At 46.2% G+C, this 5531-nt stretch overlaps 1 pseudogene; it reads left to right on the top strand.

The window, feature by feature from the left end:
• Positions 1-4488: 4488 nt before the first annotated feature.
• Positions 4489-4606, top strand: LOC126212538 (5S ribosomal RNA; annotated as a pseudogene).
• The last annotated feature ends 925 nt before the right edge of the window (positions 4607-5531 follow it).

The following is a 5531-nucleotide window of genomic DNA, read 5'->3' as shown; positions in this document are numbered from 1 at the left end:
TAGGTCTTTGCAAATCAGTCGTGTACTAAATACAGTGTCAATGCGCCAAGTGGGGAAACTGCGCGCATGGTAGAGATACCGTGAACATAGACGCCACACTGAATTACGCCAGACAACCAAATCAGCCACAACCGATGATAGTATAAGAACTCCCCGTAGTACGAGAGTCACTCAATAAGTCATGGGAAGGATGATATATGATGCGAATGTGAGCTATCACCGTAATCGGATTAAATACATTCGAAAGCCCGCGGCAAACATTACCGAAATCAACCGACACTTTTCGACCCCATGAGTTGATGGCTCGACACCAGCGCCTGAATAATTCGATGTGAGCGAGGCTGTGCTACCAGGTGGATGTAAGCAGAGTGGAACAGCGAGCGTACTTGAACTTTCTGCCGTACTGTCTGCTACGCACAGTTCGGCGAAAAGGTCCGTCACTGCTGGATAATCCAGTCACATTCCATGTTAACGCTACATTCCACACTGTAAGAGTCATCAATAGTGGTGTACTGTCACGTGTGCAGTCGGCGACAATGTCGTGGACACAGAGGGCCGCAGATTGTAACCCAGTGTCGCCACCTTCACGGCCCCCACCACCCTTCTTTCGGCTACACAGACAGCGACACAAGTGGAACGATGGAGTGGGTGATGGCCAACGTTTGCAGGATGTCGTCTCGGGCAGAGCAGCAGTTATCAGGACTCACCTGAAGAAGGCAGCGAAATTGTTTATCGAAATATCGTGGAGAAGTTACGGCGTGCGGATACGCGAGAACTGCACACAACACGTATTCATACTTTAGACCCAAACACAGAATACTGTATGATTGTTATCACAGTGTTTCGTCCAGCCACGGCCATGTTCATGTTTCTGGAAACCAAATCAGAATACCGTAGTCATGTTCGTTGATTGAGTCTAAAATAATAAGATGTGCACAAAATTTGCCAGAGAAGCATTGTAAACAAAGGCTTCAGTTGCGAAAGAGATGGCGTCGTTGACGAAAAAAAAAAAAACAACATATTCCACATCCACGAGGATCTCCTCAGCAGGGATCTATGTAACGAAAAACTAATCTAATCTAATCTACCCAGCTAGCTCACTATGAGGTCGAAAAACGAGAATATGACTTTAAACATAAAATACTAAGAGAAGGTTTTGTTTTATTTACTAACATTTTCCTCGCCATTAATGCACACTGCAATGGAGACAGTACTCATCATTCAACCTAGTTTGATGCAAGCTGGTAATTAAATTGATTGACGAGTCCTTGGAGTGTCCTGTGCACCACGACCAGATAATGGATATACTAAGAAGGAGAGACAGCATTGGTCGTATTTTTTTATTTTTTTTTATTAACCGAAAAATCTATTTTCGGTCACTTAGTGACCATCCTCAGTGCTGTAATATACAATTTAAATTGAAAGGCACCGGAGTCAACAAGCTTAAAGCGATCACATAAACTGAGCTATGTGATCGCTTTAAGCTTGTTGACTCCAGTGCCTACCAATTTAAATTTTATATTACAGCACTGAGGATGGTCACTAAGTGACCGAAAATCGATTTTGCGGTTAATAAAACAAAAAAATACGACCAATGCTGTCTCTCCTTCTAAGTATATCTAGTAATTAAACTTTCATTTTCAAACGGACTAATTTCTTGGGAAGATAGATTTAAAATCTTTGTGTTGAAAACAAAATTTTCTCTTACCTGGGGGTATCAGCGCAAATGAGATCATCCAGAGAAAAATTTCCATGGTAAACATTTAAAAAATGTTTATTTCGTATGCAAATGTTGCAAGTGCTGTATGCGTCTAAAGAGATGAATGCAACGCAAAAGAGATGTGTACGGAGTGCAGCGCCGTCCCTATTCTCAACGGAGGCCACTCACAGACAACTGCTATTAGGAGCGGCATTGCTGCCGTCCTTAGGGTCGGTTGCAGCGCAGGCATTGACAGCGTCGTTTGCATGTGCGGTGGGCCCTTGCGCCAGCGACGCTACGCCTGTCTTCGGCTACACCGCTCTGCCCTGCTGTTTGTGACTGGAGATCTGCCAATACCGACACAAGGCGGGAGGCAGCACATACTAATCGCGGTGCTCTGCTACACCGCTACTGTGCGTCGGTTGTCGAATGACACGTCACTGATTGCATCGCTCGGCAGCGTGACAGCAACGATATCGACGTTACCTGAAATCCTTGCGAGGACCGGGATCAGGGCGATAACGTGATCCTACACGGGTGTCGGACGTCGTTTAACGGCAAGCATTAGCAGTGCCTCGTGAGCTATTCAAGGGCTATACATTTATAAGATGTGTACATACATAATATTAATGTGTGTTTCTTATGTATCTCTATCTTTCACTGCAATCCATATTTCGATGTGTAATACCTGGTTTCGTGAATTTGATAACTGCATGTATTAAATATAGCGGACGTCTTGCTCTTGTACTGTCATCGAGCGCATGTTGTCAAAAAAGTCCTTTCTCATTTAATTTCATTATCCGCCACTACTCAAAATACACTTATGCTCATAAATTAAGGATAATGCTGATACATCGTGGAATAACGCTCTGGTGGGCCGTTTGCGGGTGTATGACCATGCGGTGCATTTGACCTGCGGCCGTCGCACGGTGGCGCTGGCAGCAGTTCACATACGCAGAGGTGTGTTGGTGCATATCAGAATACGGTCCAGCGAGTAAGTGCGCAGACTTTTTCAGACGTGCTAATGGTGACTGTGTGTTTAAAATGGCTCAAAGAAGACATATTTATGACGCTATGAGGGGTAGAATACTAGGGCGATTGGAGACTGGTCAATCACAACAGGTCGTAGCACGGGCCTTCCGTGTTCCATAAAGTGTGATCTCACGATTATGGAAACTATTTCAGCAGGCAGGAAACATGTCCAGGTGCTACAGTACGGGACGTCCACTGTGTACAACAGCACAAAAACACCGATATCCCACCATCAGTGCCCGCAGACGGCCACGGAGTACTGCAGGTAGCCTTGCTCAGGACCTTACCGCAGCAACTCGAACAGTTGTCTCCCGACACACAGTCTACAGAAGACTGAACAGACACGGTTTATTCTTCCGGAGACCTGCAAGGTGCATTCCACTGACCCCTGGTCACAGGACTTGTGTCAAGAACACAGTACATGGTCACTGGAACAGTGGTCCCAGGTTATGTTCGCGGACGGGTCCAGGTATATTCTGAACAGTGATTCTCGCCGGGACCTTCCTCCAGATGGATGATAACTCACGGCCCAACCGAGCTGCCATCATTTAGGACTACCTTTAAACAGAAAATACCAGGCGAGCGGAGTGGCCTGCCTGTTCTCCAGACCTAATCCCCCTCGAGCATGTCTGGGATGCTCTCGGTCGACGTATCAATGCACGTCTTCAAACTCTTGGGACACTTCAGGAGCTCCGACAGGTACTGGTGCAAGAATGGGGGGCTATATCCCAGCGGCTGCTCGACCACCTGATCCAGAGTATGCCAAACCATTGTGCAGCCTGTGTACGTGTGCATGGTGATCATACCCCATATTGATGTCGGGGTAAATGCGCAGCAAACAGTGGCGTTTTGTAGCAAATGGGTTTCTGGACGTTTTTCTCAACTTATCACCAATACCGTGGACTTACAGATCTGTGTCGTGTGTGTTCCCTATGTGCCTATGCTCTTAGTGCCAGTTTTGTGTAGTGCCACGTTGTGTGGCACCAGATTCTGCAATTATCCTTGATTTATGAGCATGAGTGTAGTAATTTCTTCATATTTTATAAGGAAACATAATTCTGTGGATAATAATACCAATATAATTTTCTTCAGCGTATCGCTAGGAAGTTGCACTTTCTGGCAACTGAAACGAGTCACTAAACTCTTCTTAACTATTCTGGAACAGCGATGTTCAAATCGCCTTCTCCAACCATTCATATTTAGGTTCCCATGACATTTCTGTGTCATTTAAACCTATGTCAGTCACGCATGAGAATGGGGAAAGGGTTTATGGAAGTCATTACTCATCAAAAAAACAGGAAACATTATACTGAAAATGTTGTATCAGTTTAGACATTTCTTAGCAAATTTTGAAAGAATAAAATACTACGAAAATTAAGAGTCACAAAATGGCAAGGAGTTCGAGCGGCGTATGCACTCACATCGATACCTTCAAATGTGGAACATTTTTGGATTTCGTTACGTCGGTCGGAGTGGCCGTGCGGTTCTAGGCGCTATAGTCTGGAACCGAGCGACCGCTACGGTCGCAGGTTCGAATCCTGCCTCGGGCATGGATGTGTGTGATGTCCTTAGGTTAGTTAGGTTTCAGTAGTTCTAAGTTATAGGAGACTGATGACGTCAGAAGTTAAGTCGCATAGTGCTCAGAGCCATTTTAAACATTTGATTTCGTTACCTAGCTACGATCTGTCTCGCGTCTCGCTCGATGGCGCCCTTGGGGAGCCTCGAGCGGAGATTAAGTGCACCTGCAGCTCTCACTAGGCAACGGCCTTGCCGCAGTGGATACACCGGTTCCCGTGGGATCACCGAAGTTAAACGCTGTTGGGCGTGGCCGGCACTTGGATGGGTGACCATCCAGGCCGCCATGCGCTGTTGCCATTTTTCGGGGTGCACTCAGCCTCGTGATGCCAATTGAGGAGCTACTCGACCGAATAGTAGCGGCTTCGGTCGCAGGAAACCATCGTAACGACAGGGAGAGCAGTGTGCTGACCACACGCCCCTCCTATCTGCATCCTCAACTGAGGATGACACGGAGGTCGGATGGTCCCGATGGGCCACTTGTGGCCTGAAGACGGAGTGCTAAGAGCTCTCACTAGAGACCTGTCTGCTGAGGGTTGACCGTCTGGGAAGGAGTATCTTTCCGCATGGTGGTGCGAGCTTGCTAGCCATGGACGTCCCTCACCACGTTTCGATGGCTGATGTTTACTCTGAGGAGCGTGCCAGTGCATACTGAAGAACTCCCGTTTCCCTTTGCCTGTGTGGTAGCAGGAAAGGCTCTGCAGTTTGACTAGGCCTCTTTCCTGCTACCTCAGTTGGTGGACATGACCATCTACTCCATCCGTCATTCGCGTAGGTCTGACACAGCAATATCAGGGAGGGCCATTTGTTGTGCAAGTTAAAGTGTCCCCTGTAGTTTGTGAAAGGCACTGCGCCTTTCCTACTGAATTTCGTTTGATCTTCTTGTCATAAGTTGTTTTGGCTTATACTGCTGGCCACTGGTTCGGCCAAAATCCAAAACGTGGACCACCATTCTCGTAATAGGGACGTGCCTGATGTAAATTTTTATTCCACTGCAAGAGGACTTCCATTATACAGTATTCTGCTTGCTAATACTTGGTCTAGAAAGGCTTACTTTTACGTGCACTGTCTGTGCTCGAGTTTTCTAGATTTAGATATCTTTAAAAATTTTCATTGTCTGTCTGGCTTTACCTGCACTACTGGTGCACTTATCTACCAGGTATAGGTATCTTTAAAAAATTTTTATTGTCTGTTAACCTTGATCTAGAAACATTTGTTTTTACTT

This window comes from Schistocerca nitens, chromosome 1 (genome assembly GCF_023898315.1).
Source record: "Schistocerca nitens isolate TAMUIC-IGC-003100 chromosome 1, iqSchNite1.1, whole genome shotgun sequence".
NCBI lineage: Eukaryota > Metazoa > Arthropoda > Insecta > Orthoptera > Acrididae > Schistocerca > Schistocerca nitens.
The sequence above is the reverse complement of the archived record's forward strand: the minus strand, read 5'-3'. Positions and strand labels throughout refer to the sequence as shown.